The 25,317-nt window shown below is 48.7% G+C and overlaps 1 long non-coding RNA gene across 4 annotated transcripts in view; it reads right to left on the reverse strand.

Annotated features, from left to right (window-relative positions):
• The window catches only part of LOC144767037 (uncharacterized), a 369,045-nt gene that overhangs the window by 224,733 nt on the left and 118,995 nt on the right, over window positions 1–25,317 (reverse strand). For all 4 annotated transcript variants that reach the window (XR_013598037.1, XR_013598036.1, XR_013598035.1 and 1 more), the window contains one exon: window positions 7,260–7,320. This is a non-coding gene — a long non-coding RNA (uncharacterized LOC144767037). The remainder of the gene's footprint in view (window positions 1–7,259; window positions 7,321–25,317) is intronic.

Here is a 25,317-nt window from a genome sequence, read left to right on the forward strand (position 1 = left end):
CCTCCCCTGCATTGAGTCCTCCTGGTGACTTCGTTTGGAGGTCGATAATATATCGAGACTCCAAACGTCTGAGTCGCCTTTTCAAGTCTCCACCCCTAATATCTTGAGGGATGCAGTCTAAGCTGAAGAAGCTGAGTTTTGTCCTGTCGCTATCATGGTGGCTAGCAAAATGCCGGGCCATTGGATAATTTTCATCCTTATTTGCAATGGCTCGTTGGTGCTCAAGGATTCTCAACTTAACTGCTTTCGTGGTGCTTCCTACGTACATCCGTTCGCAGGGGCACTTGAGACAGTATACCACAAATGTGGTTGAACAAGTAATAAACTTGTTAATTGTAACTTTTGAGTCCCTGTGTGGCACTTGATAGCTCAGTACCCTCTGACTATTACTGCAGGCTTTGCATTTCCCGCATGGATACGAGCCATGCATCGACTGCAGTTCTCCTTTGGATCTGCCCTTCGGTAGATGGCTAGTGACGAGTGTGTCTTTTAAAGATCTTAATCTCCTAAAGGTAATCATGGGGTGTTGTTGTAGATCTTTTCCGATTACGTTATCGGATTTTAAGATCCCCCAATTCTTAGCCATGATGGCTCTAACCTTATTAGCTGCCACTGAATAATTAGTGATCAGTCTAATGATGCCACTTCCTTCTTTAGGGCTACCTAGCTTCTTATCTTGTAGGAGGGTATCTCTGTTGACTTTCTCTGCCTTTTTCTCAGCTTGAAGGAGGGTAGATACAGAGTAGCCGCGGGATTTAAAGCGTTTCACACTCTGTTGAGCGGCCTCTGTGTAATCTCTCTCCAGAGAACTGTTGCGCTTGATCCTCAACAGTTCCCCATAGGGGATACTCTTAATCAGGGAGGGCGGGTGGCTGCTGCGTCCGTGGAGGACAGAGTTACCCGCCGTCTCTTTTCTAAAGAGGGCGGTCTGGATCTTGCCTGCATCAACGAAAACTCTGAGATCTAAATAATTAACCTCACTCTTGCTTATTGTACAGGTGAAATGCAGGTTAAGATCATTCTGGTTCAGAATCCTAATGTAATCCAAAGCTGAGTCTTCCGACCCCCTCCAAATAAGGAAGAGGTCGTCGATATACCTCCTCCAGCATATCACCTTCTCCACCCAGGGGGTTTTATCATCCGCCCAGGCCACCTGCTTCTCCCACCAGCCCACGAAAAGATTCGCGTAACTGGGGGCGAAGCAGGTTCCCATCGCCGTCCCCCTTACTTGTCTGTATCGTTGATTCTGAAAAACAAAAATATTGTTATTCAAACAAAACGATATAAAGTCCAGAATCATCTGACTATGTTGCAAGTATCGGGCGGGTCGTAGATTCAAGAATGTCTTAACAGCTGCAATCCCATCATGATGACTGATGCTCGTGTAGAGGCTCGAGATATCCATAGTAATCATCAGAAAATCCTCCTCCCATTCCACGTCTTGAATCTGCCTCAAGAAATCCTTGGAGTCCTTGGTATAGGAGCTCAGTTCGGTAACCCAAGGTGCCAAAAATGAGTCGATGAACTTCGACATATTCTCAGTTAGCCCACCTATGGATGACACGATGGGCCTCCCTGGTGGTTGCGTGGGGTGTTTATGAATCTTAGGGAGGTGATAAAAACTTGGTAGTCTCGGTTGTTTGTTCTGTAGGAATGAGTGTTCCTCCCTGTTTAGTATGCCCTTTCCATACCATTGATCAACCAGGGAGTGGTAATTCCAAATACTCTCCTGATACTCACGTTCCGTTGCCGGCATGTAGTTATTACAGTCTTGCAATTGAGATAGGGCTTCCTTACAATACTGTTCACGATTGAGGATAACAACGTTCCCGCCCTTATCTGAGGGCTTTATTATTATGGAGTCATCTTGTTGTAGACTTATAATTGCTTTGCGTTGTTGGAATGACAAATTCCAATGTATATCCTTCTTCCGTGCTTGTTCAGTTTGTGAAAGCTTTTGTAGGTCCTGATTAACGGCGTCTGAAAAGATATCCAAAGCATCCATTGGTGTCTGTGGGAGAAAGCGGGAGGTTGGCTTGAGGTGGCTTGGTTCTCCAATCTGGGTTATACCTATGGACATGCCTCTCCCAACGGTGTCTGTTGGAGGAGCAATTTGACTTAGTCCTTCTTCCAAAAGGTCTTCAAGCACCGCTAGGCCCTCCAAGTCATTGATGTTCATTTCCGTTGGATCAACTTGAGTTGTGACGGACTCCCTTGGTGGACCTTGTGCCTTCTCCTTGAGTGCTTTCTGTTTGAAATACTTCCAAAGTTTAAGTTTGCGGATGAACAGGAATAGGTCTATTCGTGTCTGTACATATTCATAGCAGCCTGTCGGACAGAAAGAGAGTCCTAACTTAAGGACATTTTCTTCGTCCTTATTAAGGGCTCTATCTGAGAGGTTAATGATGTTGAGATCCTCCATCAATTCCTCTTGGACCTGTTTTGCCGAGACCTTTGTTTCCTGATTTCCCCTTCTCCGCTTCCTCCCGCCGCCGCGTCTTGTGATGCGTCTCCGCTTTTTTCTTTGGTAATTTCCGGGGGGCGCTTTTTCCCTCCCCTTAACCAGTTGGAGCGGATTAGATCGCATTCCTCGTGAAAAGAAGCCGATACTTCAACTTGTGCGCTTTGTTGCGCTCGATTCTGTGCCTCGTCTTCAGATTGCTCTGCACTGGTCACTTCAGATTCAGAAGTTTCTCGTTGCACTGTTGGTTTCTGCCGTCTAGCCTTAAGAGCTCGGCGAGGCGCGTCGTACTTGCGTGCAAAGGTCAAAATTCTTCCCTGCTCATAGTCACGAGCATCACGTTCAAATTTCTGTTGTTTTCTTAGTTGGATCTTCTTTTCGTAGCTTGTTAGTCTTTTTTTCATGGACTCTTTCTCTGTGTCTAGTTGTCCCTGGTCTGCCAGGTCTACAATCTCTTTTTCCAGCGCGTCAATGTCTTGTAGAGCCTTCTCCCTGTCTTTCCAGGCAAACTTAATTAGAAGGCATAACATCCCTTCCGAAGAATGTGCTGTCAAGATAGCCCATTCACTTAATAATTCCGGGTCGGGATTCTCATAGGCTGGAATCGTGTAGATACGGAGACCCCGTGGGACCCTCTTGGCATCCACGTAGTGCTGCAGCGAAGTGGCCTCCCACCACTTCCTTGTTTCCCTTTCATATAGTCTCTCTAGTTGTTGGTATTTACTCTTGAGGGTTGGCTGAACCACATCCTCTGTCTGTGCAGCGTTCCGTGCCCTAGGCCTATATATATATCCAAAGGAACAACGAAGTTCATCTTGCGCTCTCAGGCAAAAAGGCAAAGGGATCCGAGATATAAAGTTTGCAGTTTATTACACAACGCGTTTCAGCTAAGGAGCCTTGTTCACGTGTAACTTCACACAAAAGACACCGACATTAAATAAAGTTTCACTGTTACAGACCATCAGTCGACATAGACGTAGGACTACCAAATGGAAATAGCAGACATGTTGGAATGGTGAAATACTGTCAGCATGGTTCTCAACTTATTTCAGCAATTTCGACTTGCATAGAGTAGTAACTGAAAATGTATATACATCGGTTTAACAGTCTTTGTAAAATACTTTTTTAGGTGAGCATACCACGGATCAGGAATTAGAAAATCTAATACCAATAAATCTCCTTATTATTACTTCCAAATGCAGTGTACTTAAAATAATAGTAAATAGTAAATTACATATAATGGAATTTATACTGTTCCACAAATTAACGTCTCATGCGGAGGACGGTCTTGAAGACACCATAGGAACAGAGTGGCTTAACTCCTAGTACTACTTGACTCGGTGTTTGTACAATAACGAAAGTAAATCATTGAACTTATCCAAGTATATCTGCCTCTGTCTTCTTTTGCATTGCGCGTCTATCAGCGGGTGTCACCATCCAACCCTGTGCGCAGTCAGGGTTTACAGTTTCAAACTAGATTCCCGGGTGGTCTTAACATGGATGAGGAACTAGCAATTCATTTAAGAGAATAATGTTTATTAACGGTTAATTATCTGGGAGGTGGCCAGCAGTTGCTTGAACCACTACTGAGATCTAATTTTGTATAATCTCCTTCTGACATTGTATTTCAATTTTTGTAGTATTGTTTTTAACTTGCACTGTGTTATTGTTCTTTATTCCGCAGGAGGAAAGGAGGGGGCCCATCACTGGATTTCACTTGCACGGGCGCACCCAACCTTTGCACTCCAGGAATCACTGCTCGTTGTTGAATCACAAGTTTAAGACACCGACACACAAGGTTTGATTTTCAACTAATAGACTTTGGAAACCACACACAGACATGTCACAATATGTACTTAAGATTTATGAACATGCATGACAGACCACTCTGGCAAGGATATTCCGTGTTTTGTATGGACGTCACTGGCTTTGCCCCATGAGAACAAAATAGGTAACCACTTTGGACCATTGGAGGCATGTGAACCACCTGTGGAGCATAAACTTTGGTTAGTCACTATATTACTCCGACAGCTCTTGGAGTAACGTTAGGCTAACTATGTGTATTTTACTACTACTTGATGACGTGAAGGACCGTGAACTTATAAGTTAATGCATTGTGATATTACCGAATTTTGACCTCAAGGTTTGCACTTTCTACAATATTTTACTCAGATTGTTGAATTGATTTGAATATACATATTAAGTATGACTTAAAGGACTGTGAACTTTTAAGTCAATGCATTGTGATATTACCGAATCTTGACTTTGGGGCTTGCACTATCTAAAGTATTTTACTCAGATTGTTGAATTGATTCGAATATACATATCAAGAAATATGCAGTATGACATTACGTCAATCTATCGCCAATGAATTACAAACCACGTCCAAAATAGGTGCCCATTTTGCCACTCTACTATGTCTGCCATTAAGCAACAACTTTAGAACTCCCGGCCAACATTAGACGTTTCCAATAATTTGTGGAACAGTATGAATTCCATTATATGTAATTTACTATTTACTATTATTTTAAGTACACTGCATTTGGAAGTAATAATAAGGAGATTTATTGGTATTAGATTTTCTAATTCCTGATCCGTGGTATGCTCACCTAAAAAAGTATTTTACAAAGACTGTTAAACCGATGTATATACATTTTCAGTTACTACTCTATGCAAGTCGAAATTGCTGAAATAAGTTGAGAACCTGTCTGCTATTTCCATTTGGTAGTCCTACGTCTATGTCGACTGATGGTCTGTAACACTGAAACTTTATTTAATGTCGGTGTCTTTTGTGTGAAGTTACACGTGAACAAGGCTCCTTAGCTGAAACGCGTTGTGTAATAAACTGCAAACTTTATATCTCGGATCCCTTTGCCTTTTTGCCTGAGAGAGCAAGATGAACTTTGTTGTTCCTTTGGATGTGTTGAATTAACCGGATTGCTTCGCCGGTATCTGCGCCAACTTCCTTGGGTTCCAGCACTCCGGAAGAAGCGCTGTTCTTTGTGTATATATATATATATATATATATAAAAAAAAAAATATATATATATATATATATATATATATATATATATCGATATATGTATTCATACTACTATTATAAAGAGAGAGCCCAAACCTTTGAGGCGGGTTTTCTCAGTAACCACAGCACCAATCACAACACCCAATACAGCGTTGGAAAGGGCAGTTGCAGCAGAGGGACATAGGCTATGCAGACGGATAAAAAAAATGTATAAAACAATTGCAAAAAATCCATACTATATTATATACTATCCATACTAATATTATAAAGAGAGAGCCCAAACCTTTGAGGCGGATAATCTCAGTAACCCCGGCACCAATCACAACACCCAATACAGCGTTGGAAAGGGCAGTTGCAGCAGAAGGACATAGGCTATGCAGACGGCCACCATATATATATATTTTTTTTTCCAGAGTTTTATATAGCGCGAACTTTATCCGAACTGAATCAGGTATCAGAGCGCTTTACATAGCACCAGTTATGTTACATGAGGACACACATTCATTTTTGTCAGGCAAGGGGAGATTAAGTGATTTGCCCAGAATCACAGGATGTTTGACGTCGTTACCAAGACTCGAACCCAGATCCCCAGGTCCGAGGTCGAGCACCTTAGCTGTTAGGCCAACTCCTCTATACATTTAAAAGGTAAAAGAACCGTGCCAGCAAAGTAGTCCCTTGTGGGCGTGTCGGCGTTGTGCTGTGGGCGTGGGCTGTGGGCATGTGGTACGGCCATCACATCGTAGGCTGTGGGTGTGTGCTGGGGGCGTGACAAACGCTGGGGGCGTGTGTCCGCCCTTTATGCCATGTGAGTCGTACATACAAGCACCAATTACGTTGCTGCGCAGCATCAAGGGGCACGCTGGGGGCGTGAGACGCTGGGGGTGTGACACGCTGGGGGCGTGAGAAACGCTGGGGGCGTGTGTCCAGCCTTCATGCCATGTGAATGCAATTCCGCATCCAGGGGCACGCTGGGGGCGTGAGAAACGATGGGGGCGTGTGCTACGTTCGGGCCTTCATGCCATGTGGGTCGTACATTAATCAGAAGATCGTCTGCTGTGGCCGTGTGCTGGGGGTGTGACAAACATGTTCACCTGGAGACCTGGTAAGTAACGACACTGCAGCCTCTCCTGCGCGCTGTTACTGAACTCTCTCATTCAACGAAATTACACGCGCCTACTACCATCAACCAGGGCTCTAGCCGGGCTCAGGCGGTGGATCATTACACTAATTACATGCGCCTGATAACATCAACCAGGGCTGCAGCTGGGCCTCAAGCGGGGGAACACGCGCCTGCTAACATCAAACAGGCCTGCATCTGGGCCTCCAGCGGGGGAACACGCAAATGAGCGTGTCTGCGGGTACAATTACTGCAGCCTCTCCTACTCGCTGTCACTCAACTCTCTCATTAAACGGATTTACTCGCGACTGATAACTCTCTCATTCAACGACATTACACGCGCCTGCTAACATCAACCAGGGCTGTAGCCGGGCTCAGGCGGCGGATCACTACACCAATTACACGCGCCTGCTAACAGCAACCAGGGCTGCAGCTGGGCCTTCTCCGTCCCTATTCTAATGAAACAAAAAATGTTGTCTACCGCGAGATTTTAAAATAAATTGCCCTTGCCAAATACACACATTACACACATTCTATTTCATACCCGGACAACGTTGGTTCGGGCTGCTAGAATAGATATATATATATTATTGTAAAGTTTCCTAGGGAGAGAAATATAGTTAATATTTTTTTATTTGTTTTTGTTTGTGAAATCTTACCTTTATAATATTGTTTAGGTTGTTTCTTCATTTTGTGAGTGAGTTTTAGTTGAGTTGTGTCCTGAAAAAGGAGAAATATATTTATTGTTAGCATATTAAAAGTATTTTAAAAGTGTTTGTCTGAAATATAATAATATAATTTTGGAAAAGGAACAACAGTTTCAGGTTTTATAATTGGACAACAGTTTTTGTGCTTATTTGTCTCCATTTACTTAATCAAGTTTAAACTATCCATTTAACTATTCTATGTCTTTTTCTGTGGAAGAAAAAAACAATTTATTTATAATAATAGAAGTACAATTTTAATATAATAATTTATTGATGCGAAAATGACCCTTTTTTTTTTAAGGGTCTTTGACATTTTTAAAAGCTGAAAGAAAAAATATTTCGACATTGTTTATAATTTGTTATGATGATGTTTTAAAATTAGTTTAATTTGTGTTTGTATACTGTTTAATCTGTTTTTTGCTGTTTATATATAGGGAAATGACCTTGCAATATGCTGGCCTCAACTTTTTGTGGCTATTTCAAAATGCATTATTTTGAAAATGTTCTGGGTATTTTGTTTTTTGGATGTAGTAGTAACCTGTTGGTATATAAAAAAAGAAGTATAAATAATGTTTAGTTTGTGAAAACACTTTTCATGTAGTTCAAAATAAAACTAAGACCCGCGGGATCGTGGAGGGCTGGGATGCCCGAATCTTGTGGACTATTATTGGGCCGCTCACTTGCGGTTTGTAATTGAGTGGGGTATTAGGGAGAGCGAGAAGGGGTGGCTGCACCTTGACCGGGCGGTCACAGGTCGTACGATCTGGAACCTCGCTTGGACCCATAGGGCGGGACGGTCCCCTAGTGCTTACTTGGCGATCCCCACGAGAACGGTCCTGGACGTGTGGGACAGGATAGCGGTGCGGAAAGGCTTGACGACTTTCCCCTCGCCGCACACCCCCATAGAGGATAATCCATGGTTCCCGCCGGCTAACCACACCCCCGCTTTTCGCAGGTGGACACGTGAGGATTGCAAAGTCCTTACGGATCTCTTTGACGGAAGCTCCATGAAGTCCTTTGCCCACTGTCGAGAGGAGTTCCGTCTTCCCCCAGAGGCTGAATTGCAGTTCCTGCAGTTGCGTCACTGGGCCCTGTCTGACGCGATATACCCTGGGGCCACTCGGGCCTTCACCCCGTTCGAGCGGCTGGCCCGCTCTGGTACGGGCACGAAGGGCCTTATATCAAAAATTTATCAGATTCTGCAACATCCTCTTGCCCCCCCTGCTCACACATATCAGCGACATTGGCAGGAGACTCTAGGTGCTGATATTGACCTGGCGCAGTGGACCCGCCTGTGGAGGGATGTTCCTAGGGTGTATCGCAGTGTGCCGCAACAAGAAAACGCGTATAAAATAATGACGCAGTGGTATTATACGCCCCATCGCCTACACAGGATGTTCCCCTCTGTCCCGCCCGGATGCTGGAGATGCCATCATGTGCCTGGTGACTTCATGCACATTTGGTGGACCTGCCCTGTGATCGCTATCTTTTGGAAGGAGGTGCTGAGCCACATACGAGGGGTGCTGGGATTTCCTCTGCCTGATGCTGCTAGCACAATACTGTTGGGACTCAAACCTGTTGACTTGCTGGCCCTCACCCACAGTGACTGGACCGTAGCGATGCAAATGTTGGGTGCCGCCAGACAGCTTATCGCTCTGTATTGGAAGAAGGTGGAGGCACCCCCCCTAGCCGTGTGGTTCGGCAGACTGTGGCAAGTCATCACTATGGAGCTGCTCTCGGCTAGGCTACAGTCCCGCACGACCCGCTTTGAAAAGGTCTGGCAGCCACTTGTGGCTTATCTTTGCAAGAGCGAATATGCTAGGAATATGCCCCCGGCGCTGCGAGCATTGCAATTGGTGAAAGATGCGGTGCTCCCCTTTACCCCTCGCAACCTGTAACGCCCTTGTGGCCGGGGCTGTCCCCCCCCAAGCTTTCTCTGTTCTCCCTTTGCTCTTCCTCTCTGTTCCCTCTAACTTCTGCTCTGCTCTTTTGACTGCCTTCTACTAGGCCTCTGGTTGAATGTTGGGCCCCTTGGGCCGGTTATTTGTTTCAGTTTGATGTGTTTGTACCTGCCCGCTTTGCGGGACGATATACAAGGCGGGGTATCACTGGAGTATACTGGACGGCGCTTCTGGGCCCCCTTCTGGAGCGACTTAATGGGACCTTGTTTGATCTTAATGTGCAGTTCGGCGCACGTGCTTGAAGATATTGATTCACGCAGCGATTGTACCCTGAGTTCTTTTACGCGGCCGGCCCCATGAGGGTTGTAGGCTTATCGCTGTGTCAATGTGACCCTTTTCTTTTGTGTGTCTCAACCTGAGACTTAATAAAAAAGATGTTGACATAAAAAAAAAAAAAAAATAAATAAAACTAAGATTCTCAGATGTCTGAGTCCTTCCGACATCGGCCAGGAACTGTGACCGAATGACCTACTGTCGTCAGTTACGTCCCTGCACTCGTATGTTTTGCAATGGGAGCATGCATTCTGATCGGAATGCATCCCTGCATTGTGAAATGGAGGGGTGTAGTTCATCCCTGCACCCTGTAGCAGGCACCCCAAGGTGCCTGCCACCGGTGGCAGAGATCAACAGAGGGGCACCATAGGTACCCCAGGCCGCCATTTGGTGGCCTCGCACCCTAATTGGTGCCCCCAAAGACAGTTTCCGACTGGCTTTTCATGCCAGAAACACCGGCACGAAAAGGCAGTGAAAAACTGCCATTGTACTCCCTCCGTCATAAAGAGGTGACCGGGGGAGTACTGAATGATTTCCGAACGGCGGACGGGCGCTCCGAGTCCATCGTAAGCCATCCGGAAATCTTATTCGGATTCCTTTCTGACCAAGCCCATCGGAATGGCTCAGTCAAAAAGCATCCGGCCGGAACGATCTAATTCGGCCATCGTTCGGAGCCCTTCTGTCCGAAATCGGAATCGGGCCCATAATGTTTTACTGAGATAAGTTGATGTTTTAGTCGTATTAGCAATTTATTTTTGCTGACTCCTGGACCCCACGAACACCACGACACCAGACTCCACTACGACGCCAGCACCCTCCACGTACTCAACGCCGGCCGAAACCACACCTGCTTCCAGGCCGCCCCCTGACCCTCCTGGTAGCTCGCTCCCCCTCCACACAGCTCCGACAGTGTGCCCCTGCTGCCGCTGCCACTGCCGCTGGTAAGTGTCCTCCGTCCTTTTTGCTTTCTGTGCCACTGTCTCCCCCTATTGGCCTTGTTTTCTGCCCTCTGCTCCACCTGTTTTTCCCTCATTTTTTGTGCCTATCTGCCCTCTTTTCCACGCGTTTTTCCCTAATTTTTTGTGCCTTTCTGCCCTCTGTTCCACCCGTTTTCCCCTCATTTTTTGTGCCTTTCTGCCCTCTTTTCCACCCGTTTTTCCCTCATTTTTTGTGTCTTTCTGCCCTCTGTTCCACCCATTTTCCCCTCATTTTTTGTGCCTTTCTGCCCTCTGTTCCACCTGTTTTTCCCTCGTTTTTTGTGCCTTTCTGCCCTCTGTTCCACTCGTTTTCCCTTCGTTTTATGTGCCTTTCTGCCCTCTGTTCCACCCGTTTCCCCCTCATATTTTGTGCCTTTCTGCCCTCTGTTCCACTCGTTTTTCCTTCGTTTTTTGTGCCCTTCTGCCCACTGTTCCACACGTTTTTTATGCCCTTATGCCCTCTGTTCCACTAATTTTTTGTGCCCCTCTTGTCTTCTGTTGCACTCGTTTCCCACTCCGCTGTGCACACTGCCCAATCACTGCTCTTGCCTCCCAGCTGCTCCTCCCTCCCACCTCCCCATATATGCCGGACGCGGCGCGGTGAGTGAGCGACCCCCTGACCCTCCTGGTAGGTCGCACCCCCTCCACGCAGCTCCGACTGTGTGCCCCTGCTGCCGCTGCCACTGCCGCTGGTAAGTGTCCTCCGTCCTTTTTGCTTTCTGTGCCACTGTCTCCCCCTCTTGTGCCCCGTTTTCTGCTCTGTGCCACTCGTCTCCCCTTGTGCCCCATTTTGCCTTCTGTAACACTGTTTCCCCCTCTTTGTGCCTTATTTTCTGCTCTGTGCCATTCGTTTCCCCCCTTGTGCCTCATTTTGCCCTCTGTACCACTGTTTCCCCCTCTTTGTGCCTTGTTTTCTGCTCTGTGCCACTCGTTTCCCCCCATTGTGCCCCATTTTGCTTTCTGTACCACTGTTTCCCCGCTGCAGTGCCCCCTGCGGCCCCGCCCCCTGCCCACTCACTGCTCCCGCCTCCCAGCTGCTCCTCCCTCCCACCTCCCCATATATGCCGGATGCTGCACAGTCGCGCAGCGGACGCGCGCAGCGGGTGTGCCGCTGGCACGCTGAAGGCGCGCCTAAGGCAAAGCCGTTTGCGCCCATCCGCGCCTGGACTGCGCCCAGCGCCCAAACCCCCGGACCCCGCGAACGCCACGACACCAGACTCCACTACGATGCCAGCATCCTCCACGCACTCAACGCCCGCCGAAACCACACCTGCTTCCAGGCCGCCCCGAAACGGACCAACGGACCTTTCTCCTGCCGCTTCTGCAGCTTCACATGCGACAGAGCCACCAAACCTCCAAGGACTGGACTCAACCACCTCCGCTGCATACTCCTCAACACCTGCTCCGCACGCAAACACACCGTCGAGCTCTGGGATCTGCTCAACACCTCCGCCCCAGACGTGGCCTTCCTGACTGAGACCTGGTGGAACGACTCCTCAGCGCCCGGCATCGCCATAGCCATCCCGGATGGCTACAAGATCACCCGCAGGAATCGGAGGAGGAATAGCCATCGTCCACAAGTCCACCCTCAAGGTCACCACCCACGCAGACGACACCCTGAACACCGCCGAACACCTCCACTTCCGGATCCACACCAACCCCAACACCACCCTCAGAGGAACACTCATCTACGGACCCCCTAGACCCCGGACTCAGTTCAGCGACTCCATCGCCGACCTCTCCAGCACCCACGCACTTGCCTCCACGGACTACATCCTCCTCAGGAACCTGAACTTCTACCTCGAGAACAACAATGACGCCAACTCCGCCACCCTGTTTGCCAAGCTCGCCAACCTTGGCCTCAGAAAACTTGTCACTGCACCCACCCACGCCGGTCACGCACAGGACTCCGTCTTTTCCACAGACACCCACGTCGCCTTGGACCACACCACCGAACTCCACTGGACTGACCACCGCTGCATCCATTTCACCTTCAAGAAACCAACCACGAAGCACCGCACCCAACAGCTGCCTCGTCGCTGCTGAAGCAAAGTCACCGAAGACCAGCTGATCACCACCCTCACCCAGAACCCACCCGCCGACCCCACCAACCCAGACACCGCATCCTACAACCTCAGACAGTGGATCGATGACTGCGCCAACACCCTCGCCTCGCTCAAGAACCCCTTCAACAGCCACGCCAGCAAGAGAGCCACCTGGTTCACCGACGAGCTGCAGACCTCCAAACGCGCATGCCGGAAACTGGAGAAGATATGGCTCCACAAACGCACACTGGACAACCACGCAGCCCACAAGGACGCCACCCGCAGACATCACAACCTCATCAGATTAGCCAAGAGATCCTCCTTCAAAGACCACTTGGATAACAAAGCACACGACAGCAAGGAGCTCTTCAGCATCGTAAAGGAACTCTCCAACCCCAGCACCAACGCCAACGACATCCCGCCCTCACAAGAACTGTGCGACTCACTAGCCATCTTCTTCCACTGCAAGATCGCTGACATCCATGACAGCTTCAACACCACGACCACCCCGACTACGCCAGACTCCGCCTCCCCTGTGAACACTATCAGCGCCAACCGCCTGACCTCCTGGTCCAACGTCAACGACGACGAGACACGCAAGGTCATGAACTCCATCCACTCAGGATATCCGTCAGACCCGTGCCCTAACCACGTATTCAACAAAGCAGATGCAGCCATCGCACCCCAACTACGGAAGGTCATCAACATCTCCTTCGAAACAGCGACATTCCCGGAAAGCTGGAAGCACGCCAAAATCAACGCCCTCCTCAAGAAGCCCAAGGCAGACCCCAAGGACCTCAAGAACTTCCGGCCCATCTCCCTGCTCCCGTTCCCGGCAAAGGTCATCGAGAAAATTGTCAACATGCAATTGGCCCGCCACCTGGAAGACAACAACATCTTGGACCCGTCCCAGTACGGATTCAGCCGAAACCACAGCACCGAGACAGCCCTCATCGCCGCCACAGACGACATCAGCTGCCAACTAGATAACGGCGAAACATCAGCCCTCATCCTCCTGGACCTGTTAGCGACACGGTCTGCCATCGCACTCTAAAGACACGCCTCCTAGAAGCCGGAATCCAAGAGAAGGCCCTTGAATGGACCACGTCCTTCCTCTCCGGCAGAACCCAGAGCGTACGCCTCCCACCCTTCCGACCCGAAGCCACCAACATCATCTGCGGCATCCCCCAGGGCTCATCTCTCAGCCCGACGCTGTTCAACGTCTACATGGCCCCCCCTCGCACAAGTGGCCCGCCATCACAACCTCAACATCATCTCCTATGCCGACGACACCCAGCTCATCCTCTCTCTCACCAAGGACCCACACACCGCCAAAACCAACCTCCACGAGGGAATGAAGGCTGTCGCCGACTGGATGAGGAGCAGCCGTCTGAAGCTGAAGTCGGACAAGACGGAGGTCCTCATCCTCGGACCCACCGCCTCAGCCTGGGATGACTCCTGGTGGCCAACCACACTGGGAACAGCACCAACACCCACTGACCATGCACGCAACCTAGGATTCGTCCTCGACTCCTCCCTCTCCATGTCTAAGCAGGTCAATGCCGTCTCCTCCTCCTGCTACTACACCCTCCGCATGCTCCGCAGGATCTACAAGTGGATCCCGACCGAAACAAGAAGAACGGTGACACAGGCCCTCGTCAGCACAAGACTGGACTACGGCAACGCACTCTATGCAGGAATCCCAGCCAAACACCTACGACAACTACAACGCATCCAAAACGCCCCCGCCCGACTGATCGTCAATGTCCCCCGCCACAGCCACATCACCCCCACCTGAGAGACCTACACTGGCTCCCCGTCGACAAGAGGATCACCTTCAAGCTCCTCACCCATGCACACAAAGCACTCCACAACGCCGGACCAGCCTACCTGAACAGCAAACTCAGCTTCTACACCGCCACCCACCAGCTCCGCTCCGCCAGCCTCACCCTGTCCGCTGTCCCCCGCTTCCAACGAACGACCTCCGGCGGCAGATACTTCTCCAATCCTTGCTGCCAAGACCTGGAACACCCTCCCTACCCACATACGGCAGTCCTAAGACCTACTCACCTTCAGAAGACTCCTCAAGACCTGGCTCTTTGAGCAGTAGCAGCACCCCCCCACCCCATAGTGCCTTGAGACCCTCACGGCTAAGAGGTGCACTTTACAAGTACTCTGATTGATTGATTGATTGATTTTTCATCAATATACAGTATTTTTACAAAGTTAGAAATCCTTTAGATTAGAAATAAAAGTTTGTCTTAATCTCTAGTATTATTTTTGAGGTGTGCATGTTTAAGGGTAGGAATATAAATTCAAACCACACCACTATCCAGTTTTTTCTCAGAGGCAAGCACCCTTTGAAGTAGGAATAGTAATTTTTACTTGATCACTATCCTGCAACTTTTCTGAAGCAAGCACCTTTTGGAGTTGGACTAGTAATTTAAACCCCATCACTATCCAATGTTTTCTCTGAGGAAAGGACCTTTTGGAGTTGAAATTGTAATTTTAACCCCACCACTATCCAGCTTTTTCTGTGATTTAAGCATCCTTTGGAGTGGGAATAGTAATCTTAACATATCACTATCCTACACCTTTCCTGAAGCAAGCACTTGTTGGAGTTGAAATAGTATAGTAATATTAACCCCACCACTATCCAACTTTTTCTGTGACTTAAGTATCCTTTGGAGTGGGAAAAGTAATTTTAACATATCACTATCCTGCACCTTTCCTGAAGCAAGCACCTTTTGGAGTTGGAATAGTAATTTAAACTCCATCACTATCCAGTGTTTTCTCTGAGGCAAGCACCTTTCAGAGTTGGAATAGTAATTTTAGCCCCATCACTATCCAGCTTTTTCTGTGATTTAAGCATCCTTTGGAGTGGGAATAGTAAATTTAACATATCACTATCCTGTACCTTTCCTGACGCAAGCACTTTTCGGAGTTGGAGTAGTAATTTAAACCCCATCACTATCTAGTGTTTTCTCTGAGGCAAGCACCTTTTGGAGTTGGAATAGTAATTTTATGCACAACACTATCCAGCATTTGACAGGAGGCAAACACCCTTTGGAGTAGGAATAGTACTTTTAACATACCACTATCCTGCACATTTCTTGAGGAAAGCACCTTTTGGAGTTGGAATAGTGATTTAAACCCCATCACTATCCAGCGTTTTCCCCGAGGTAAGCATGTTTTGAAGTTGGAATAGTAATTTTAAATGAACCACTATCCAGCATTTTATAGGAGATATACACCGTTTGGAGTAGGAATAGTAATTTAAACATACCACTATCCTGCAAATTTTCAGAATCAAGCACCTTTTGGAGTTGGAATAGTATTTTTAACCCCAGCTCTTTCTGTGATTTAAGTATCCTTTGGAGTGGGAATAGTAATTTTTACATATCACTATCCTGCACCTTTCATATTTTGCATCATTTCAGAGGCAAGCATATTATGCTATAGTACTAGTAATTTTAACACAGCACTATCTTGCATCTTTCCTAAGGATAGTATATTTTGGAGTTGGAATAGTAATTTTAAACATATCATCAATTTGCATTTTTTTGAGAGGGAAGCAGCTTTTGGATTTTGAATAGTAACTTTAAAGACACCACTATGCAGATTTTTATTGGACAGAAACAGTGTTTGGAGTAGGATTAGGTATTTTAACATTTCACTATACTGCACTTTGCTTAGGCAAGAATATTTTTTATTTGGAATAGAATACTTTATTTTCAGTTTTTTTTTAATAAACCCATTATTATACATTCATTTAAAAACAACAGCCCTAAGGACTTTGCCTTGCTTCCAGAGGATGAATGAGTGGACTCCAGGCATGCTACAGGTTAACAGAGCCCACCTGCATCATTTCCAACAAAAGTCTCCAACCTGGAGTGCATGTACTGGACTTTTAAGGATTTGGCCTGCTGCATTGTAGGAATTGTAGTCCAGACATCCGAAGGACTATCTAGGAGATTGCAGAACCTTGGATTTGTGGTTTGGAAATTTTGAACCCTCATGGGAAAATTCAAGAAGAAGTTCCAGAAGTTTGGAGAAGTTTTAAGGAATTTTTTGGAAAAAGCTCCGTAAGGTGACCGACTCGACGTCAAGATTCAGGCTGGCTATCTTCAACCGTGACCAAGCCTGGATTTCAGGTTCATCCCACTGAAAGCTCCAGAGCTCTAGACTTCCAGGATTTGACCTGGGACTCGCAGATAGTCAAGCCGGCAAACCTGCACTGAATCTGGCTTGACAAAGTGCCATTCTAAACGTCGAGGGTAAAAGCTCCATAAAAATGACTAAGGGCCCAATTTCAATCTTGCTCAGAAGGGTACCGAACAGGATCCGTAGCAAGCGAGTCCGAGTCTTAGACCCGGTTTCCTAATGACTCGTACTGCTGTACATGCAAGCACGTACGATGTGAATATTGCCTCGTGCTCCGAGCGCCTCGTACCTGTCAGCGAAGCTCTCCGGATAACTACAACATGGTCATCTCGTGCAGCGCAATGGGTCCGATGTCCAAGCGACCAAGTGCGATGCACGCATCGATCAGCCGGATCGAGCCGGAGCCTTTGACTCAAACATACTTCGGGGGGGTGTAGCAGGCCCCCCTTCACCTGGGGCCCTCTGAAGGGGTCCTGGGGGGTGGCCATGGGTCACTTGGTCCAAGCATGCATAGTGTGGTGGGCACACCATGGGTGTATGCTTTCCCCACCCACCCATTTTCTGAAATGGGAGCCTGTGTACATGTCTGTATGCAGGCTCCCATAGACTTCAATAGAAGTTCAAGCGAATCGAGTCTGTATGCTCAAGGACGTATCCTACTCGCTCGATTAGACGCCCGGAGCACGTTTTGTCTGGAAAGCCCTCTGTATCCGAGCCATACAAAGGGCTTTCCGGACGTGATCGTAATTGGGCCCTAATTGTGAAGGTAACATTTTGATCAAAGCCTCCGCTTAGTATATTCGACCAGGGCTCCATAGAGGTCATCCTTAAACTTTGACTTTGTGTTATATATTTTTTTTTTTTAGCACTAGAACGTGTTTATCCTTTAATAATGTATATCTCGAGGAGGAGCTTCGCGGGCATCCAAGATGGTCGTGTGAGCAGAGGGCTCCCGAGACCCGCGCCACCCTTCGCACATACCCTTCCTACATCCTGATTTTTAAGATGGGCTTTTGAAGACGAACTCTTGCCGATCCCAACATTGTTTGAAGAATTGAGATCGGACATTGGGGTCCACTTTTACGCCGTCTCGAACTTTGCGGCCCGCCCCGAGACCAGACCGGGGTTTTGGTTACTTTGCCAGCCGGGGAGTAGTTGAATAACAACGGCCTGAGGGGTCTCTCCTCCAGAGGTCCCCTGCCTAACTTTCAGTTTCGCTTTCCTACTCCCGGCGAGGATCGGCTGAAACGCTGCTTGGATCTACCCTTGGCCCTGCCCGGTGCTCCCACACCGTGGTATGTCCTCCTGGCGCCTCGCCTTTTGCTCTGCACTATCGGCATTTACGTTGATTTTGGCCGGTTTTACTGTTTTTGACCACATCCCGGCTGGCCATTTTCACCAGGTCGTGCGGGCCCCTACGGGGTCCTTTCTCCAATATGGCCACCAGACCCGAGACGGAGAGACGTAAGATCAAGACGCCTCACCGAGGGGGACAGACCCAGACGAACATCATGGATCACTACTCCCAATTGAAGGGATCCCCCAGTAGTGCTGGCCGCACGCCTGATGACCCTAAGGCTGCCTCCGGTACGACACCAGGAGTGTCGCTGCAAGATGTAATGAACGCTATCACCAGTATGGAGGCCTCCATGGGGCAGCAATATGAGGCTCTTGCCTCCAAGATCGACACGGTGGCCGTGGATGTTACGCTGATAAGAGCGGACCTGGCAAAGACTAACGAGAGGGTCAAGGCGTTAGATCTGAGGACTTCCAGCCTGACCACTGATGTAACGGATGTTCAGACCGAGATCGGGAATCTGCGTTCTTCCCGGGATGTGCTGGCCCGTCGTCTGGAGGACTATGAAAACAGGTCCCGTCGCAACAACGTGCGCATTATTGGGGTCCCTGAAAATCCCGAGGCCTCTGCAACCGACCTCCTGGTGGAAGATCTGGTCTCCAACTATCTTGCTCCCGCCGGACTTACTAAATTCTTTGCGGTCGAGTGTGCACATCGAATCCCTGGTGGAAAGGTCCAGCCGGGTGCCCCCCCGAGACCTATCATTGCTAGACTATTCCATTTCAGGGATAGAGATGCCATCCTGCAAGCCTCTCGGGACAAGGGCCCTGTGAAATTCGAGAATGCCACCGTGAACTTTTACCCGGACTTTACCCCGTTCGTTCAGAGGCAGAGAATGGGATTCCAGGGTGTCAAGAGACGGCTACGGGACTTGGGCCTCAAGTACGCCATGCTGTTTCTGACCAGACTTCGTATTGAGTACGGGGAACGAACGTTTTTCTTCGATCGACCGGACAGTGTCAGTGACTGGCTTGATTCTTTGCCAAAAAGGGACGATCGCGCTGAGCACCCCGGCGGCGCCGACGGTGGCTCGCCGGAGCAGGAGTGACTTGTGGATCCCAATGTCTGAACTTTCCAACTTTTCCAGCTGAGTTTGGACAATGATTCTTTAGTCCTTCCTTCAGATTGGCCTGAGGGTGGCAGGGCTGAAGGGGTCTCTTCCTCCTCTGGAGTTCTTTGTGTAGATTAGTTTCTTGATGGGGCGACAGGCACACTGCAAGTTGGGGTGGATTTTGAGTCTAACGCAGGGGTGCAGGGTGGGGGGTGTTGTAACGGATTTAAGTTGGGGGGTGGGGGGGTGTGTGTGGTTGTTGTTGTTCACAGGGCATCCAACTGTTTTTTCTAACTGTCTCGGTCTTCGGGTTCTGTGTGTGGGGCGCTCTGCTTCTTCTTGGGGATGGGGGGTGGTGAGTTGAGACTACTATCATGGAATGTTAATGGGTTGGGAGACAGGATAAAGCGAGGGGTAGTGTTGCAGTTTCTTAGGCGCCATTCACCCGATGTAGTTCTTCTACAGGAGACGCATCTTATAGGGAATACTTGTCGAGCCATGAACAGACGTGGATACCGCCAAGTTGCTCACTCCGGTTTCACCTCTGGCTCCAGGGGGGTCGGCATTCTTATTCGGTCTTCTCTCCCCCTCAAAATTGATGAAGTTATCCTTGATGATAGAGGGCGCTATGCTGCGCTCACGGGTAGATGGGAAGGGAAGACACTGTCCATACTCACGATATATATCCCCCCGGGCCTACAGGCCTCCACATATGCCGATCTGGGTAGGGTCCTATTGGGGCTGCCTGAGGGTCTTCTTATCCTCGGAGGGATTTTAACTCCGTTGTCTCTTGTACTGCTGATCGTTTTCCCCCCAGGGACTTGGCTAGATCCCATATGTGGTTGAGCAATTTCCTTGATACCTTTGGGCTCGCAGATAGCTGGCGGTTGATGCACCCTACACAGCTTCAGTACACCTTCCATTCTGGGGCACATGGTAGTCTCTCTAGGTTAGACTATTTCTTAATGCCATCGGCCCAATCCTCCTCCATCAGTGAGGTTCGCCATTTTCCCAGGGGTATTTCTGATCACTCCCCCTTGTGGCTTCGGCTTGCAGTGGGTGCGGGCAGTGTAGGCAGAGTGGCTCCTATTAACCCCTGGTACTTTCGTGACCCAAAAACCCGTTCTGAACTTGTTAAAGCCATGGATCATTACTTCAAAGACAATGTGGAGTCTATTTCTTTGCTTTGTGGGAAGCTTTTAAGACTGTCATTCGTGGCCATTCTCTTTCACTGATTGCTGCTGCCAAAAAGGCTAAAAATGAGGAACTGGTGCGCCTAGAAACTGAGATAACTGCTCTAGAGAGTGACCTTGATACAGGAGTAACACGTTTAAAAATGCATTCTCTCAGTCTGAAACAGGCCGATTATAGGTCCGTCATCACTGACGCGGCTAAGGTGATGAACAGGGAGCAACAGGGCAGGATGTATGATGTGGGTGACAAGGCCGGTAAATTGATTGCGTGGCTGGACAAGAAAGAAAGAGTGAATCGCGTTGTCCCGTGATTGAGAGGCTGGATGGAGTGTGTGTCACCGACCCTGTTGGGTTTGTTGAGTGTTTTGTTGACCACTTTCAAACGGTGTATGCCTCTGTCTGCGATAGGGACGAGGAAGACTCCCAGTTGTTGCTTCGTGACATTGCTTTGCCCTGCCTTTCCGAAGATGACAGAGACCTCATGGATGTACCCCTTACGGCGGACGAAGTAGCGGGGGCTATACGTTCCCTCCGCTCAGGCAAAGCAATGGGCCCCAATGGATTACCCATTGAACTTTATAAACTGCGACCCGACAAAATGGTGCCCCACTTGAAGGATATTTTCCTTGAGGCCCTGGACTCGGGTTTCCTTCCCGCTGATCAGCGACTCGCCACTATTGTGGTAATTCACAAGGAGGATAAGCCACGGGATCGTTGTGCCTCGTATAGACCTATATCATTGCTTAATGCCGAACCCAAAATTCTAGCTAAATTATTAGCTAATCGTTTGATTAAGGTGATCGGGGACTTGATCCATCCGGATCAATCAGGGTTCATTCCTCATCGGAACACCGCCCTTAATCTTCGGAGACTCTATGGAGTTCTCGCGACGGCTGGGACTCTCACCGAGTCGGCCATTTTGGCTTCCCTTGATGCTACCATGGCTTTCGACACTATCGAATGGCCCTATCTTTGGGCGGCCCTCTCAAAATTTGGATTCGGCCCCGTGTTCATCGCTTGGGTGAAACTTCTTTATGAGATGCCCCTTGCCCAGGTGGTGGTTAACGGGAAGGCGTCCGGTGTTTTCGCACTCAGACGCGGTACTCGGCAGGGCTGCCCGCTGTCTCCATTGCTCTTCGCCCTCGCATTGGAACCATTGGCGGAGTGGCTCCGTTGGGAGCCTTCTATAAAGGGCATTCGGTGGGCTCCCGATTTCGAGGATCGTGTCTCGCTATACGCAGATGACATTCTCCTATATCTAACTTCCCCTCATAAATCCTTAAACGTGCTCTTCGATGTTCTTACCTCCTTTGGGAAGAACTTGGGTCTCGTTATTAATTGGACTAAATCCTGTGTCTACGTTTTGGCTGGTGGTCTCCCCCCATTGCCCCGTAGATTTCCGATTCAAGTAACGGAGACCGGTTTTAAGTACCTGGGGATATATGTCTCCTTGGACCCCACCGTTCGCTATGAGCGCAACTTGCTGCCCCCTCTTCAACGGCTGAAGCTAGAGGTTACACGCTGGCGTCATTTGCCACTGTCACCGCTCGGTCGTGCGGCTCTCTTTAAAATGATGTCGCTGCCTAGATTTTTGTATGCGTTCCAGAACTCGTTTGACCTCGTTCCCTCTCGTTACTTTCGGGAGGTGGAGAGTCTACAACGGCAACTGATTTGGGATGGCCGTGCACGCCTTGCTCTGTCTAAACTCACGCTTCCGTGGTATGACGGAGGCATCGCCCTTCCCGACATCAGGCGCTATTACTGGGCCTCCCAATTAAGTGCGGTCAATCACGCAACGTATGTTCCCGGTCCCGCCCCTGCCTTCGAAATGGATAAACACCTTCTGCCGGGGGGGGACTTCAATAGGGCGCTGTATTCCAGGGGGCTCTGTAAAACACTGACTGGACCCACTAAAGTCGCGGTACGTGTGTGGCACGATGCGAATGCGGCCTTGGGATGGAAGGATAGACTCACTCGCGCAAACCCCTTGTATGACTCTGAATGTCTGGGTAATTTATGGCGAACGAAAGGATTTGACAAATGGGATATGATTGGAATCACTAAGGTGGGGGATCTTTGGTCTAAAGGCGATGTCAAGACCTTCGAGGCGCTTAAGACGGAGTATGAACTTGGGGACAGAGAATTCTTCAGGTACGCTCAGGTCCGACATGCCCTCTTGTTGGTCTTTGCTGTGGGTACAGATATCCCTGAATCCTCACCCCATGAGGATCGTATTCTGGATGGATATGTGCCCGACAGCACAATTTCATTAATTTACAAGAAGCTGATCTATAACAGGGCTGACCTGCTTGTGCGCCTGAGGGCCTCGTGGATTGCCGACAGTCTAGAATTAGATGACGAGGACTGGCAGTCCGCTCTGTCCTCGCCATAAGAAGTTGCCATACCCGCACGCCTTAGATTTGTTCAACTTAAGATCCTCCACCGTGTGTATGTCACAGGCCCGAGTCTGGTGCGCATGGGTTACTCTTCTGATGATTTGTGTAAGCGTGGTTGCGGTATGACTGGTACCTTTCTCCACATTTTATGGGAATGCCCAAAGGTGGTCGAGTTTTGGTCCCGTGTGCATGTCGTCAAGGAGAGGGTCACCGGGGTGGGGCTGCTGCCCAAGGCCAGGCGCTGCCTCCTGAATGTCTGGGAGCCCAATGACTACAATACGGCACAGATTAACTGGGCGACCCTTGGTAATATGATCACCAAAAGAGACATTGCACAGCTCTGGGGTTCCCGTAGGCCTCCGACCGTAAGATTGTGGGCAGAGAATGTGGACTGGTGCATGTTTCGCGAGAAGACTGTGTATTTGTCGCGTGGAAGGCCCAAGAAGTGGGGCAGAATCTGATCACAATGGAACACATACCGTGGCAATATATGCACCCCCCCACAAGATTTGTTTCCCGGTGATACCTTGTCCCCCTGATTGACATTCCGACTATTAATTACATTGTATTGCTACTGGTTTCCTCGCTGCCCCCCCCACGAAACACCGTGACTGTGTTATGTATGCTACAATGCTGAAGCGCCAAGTACATGGACCCATGACTGTATTCCCGATTCTCTCTTGCCTTGTGTAACCTGTTATTGTTGCTGTTAATTTTCAATAAAAATTTTATAAAAATAAAAAATAAAAAATAAAAATGCATATCTCCGGTTCCTTACATTCGATTTTTGTCTTTTTGGTGTCTCTTTGTTCACAAAAATATAATATATCTTTATAATTTGGAGTTGGATTGCTTTACTCACTTGTCCCCTAAGTTAAGCCTGTCAGTTACCAAGGGTTGAGCAAGGGTTTGATTTATTGTGACCCTAACTGAACCTATTACTGTGTTTGTGACCTTATTACTAGTGGTAAGTCACTACTTAGCATTACTAATAATCCACTTTCAACAGTTTTGAAGAGCAGCGGACCTGCAATGAAAGGTCCTACATCATCACCAAGTATGCAAAGCCTGAAGTCGAGGATGCCTAGGCAATACTTGGGTTCAGAGGAGCTGTGGAGCTGCTATGTAAGGTCCTGCACTGTTGCTGAGGATTGCATTAACAAAGGCTTGCAGTGCAATGTCCAGCTTCGAGGATGCTTTGTGCAGTGATGGTGATGCATCACTTTCGATAAGCTGTGAGGATGTGGTGCAAGAAACTGCAGCGACATTGAGGCGACCATTGACCAGAGATTTGCGATGTGAGGGCCTGTATCTGGAAAGCTTTGCAAAGGTGGCTGTTCTGAAGCAGTCTGCGAGGTTGATTCAGAGTCCTTGCATCTGGTGAAACCTTGCAGCAGAGTCAGTTCTACTTGGGATTGTTCCGCACAGCAGTGGAGATGCATCAGTTCTGCTATGCCCTCAGATAGGCTGGAGAAGCACCTTTAGGCCTACTTCCAAGGGTCAAGAATTGGCACTTGGCATAGTAGGACTCACAGATGACAGTCTGAGTGCTTTGTTCAAGGTTGTGATACAAAAGGGGATCATGGACGGGGCGTTTGAACAAATCAAACACTCACCCCCAGTCAACTGATCTGGGTTTAATCCATCACCATTCTTTAGTTCACTCAGCCACCCCAGTTCAGACATGGCTATATGCAAATCAGTCTGACCCTGTGCCTTATGGGAACAGTCCAGCCCGAACTGCCAAGCCATGTCTTCCCTGGACCGGAAACAAGCATCCTGGGACGGGTTTTGGATTCATAATCCTCATCAGCCAGGCTATCTTGAATCCAGTGGCCAAGTGAACAAGGGACTCATGTCTGAGTATACCCTGCCACACTTAGGGCGAACAAAGCGATACAAAAGGGGATGATGGATGGGGCGTTTGAACAAATCAAACACTCACCCCCAGTCAACTGATCTGGGTTTAATCCATCACCATTCTTTAGTTCACTCAGCCACCCCAGTTCAGACATGGCTATATGCAAATCAGTCTGACCCTGTGCCTTATGGGAACAGTCCAGCCCGAACTGCCAAGACATGTCTTCCCTGGACCAGAAACAAGCATCCTGGGACCGGTTTCGGATTCATAATCTTCATCAGCCAGGCTATCTTGAATCCAGTGGCCAAGTGAACAAGGGACTCACGTCTTAGTATACCCTGCCACACTTACGGCGAACAAAGCGATACAAAAGGGGATGATGGACGGGGCGTTTGAACAAATCAAACACTCACCCCCAGTCAACTGATCTGGGTTTAATCCATCACCATTCTTTAGTTCACTCAGCCACCCCAGTTGAGACATGGCTATATGCAAATCAGTCTGACCCTGTGCCTTATTGGAACAGTCCAGCCCGAACTGCCAAGCCATGTCTTCCCTGGACCGGAAACAAGCATCCTGGGACCGGTTTCGGATTCATAATCCTCATCAGCCAGGCTATCTTGAATCCAGTGGCCAAGTGAACAAGGGACTCACGTCTGAGTATAGCCTGCCACACTTAGGGCGAACAAAGCGATACAAAAGGGGATGATGGACGGGGCGTATGAACAAATC

The sequence above is a fragment of the Lissotriton helveticus genome, chromosome 7 (assembly GCF_964261635.1).
Source record: "Lissotriton helveticus chromosome 7, aLisHel1.1, whole genome shotgun sequence".
Classification (NCBI taxonomy): Eukaryota; Metazoa; Chordata; class Amphibia; order Caudata; family Salamandridae; genus Lissotriton; species Lissotriton helveticus.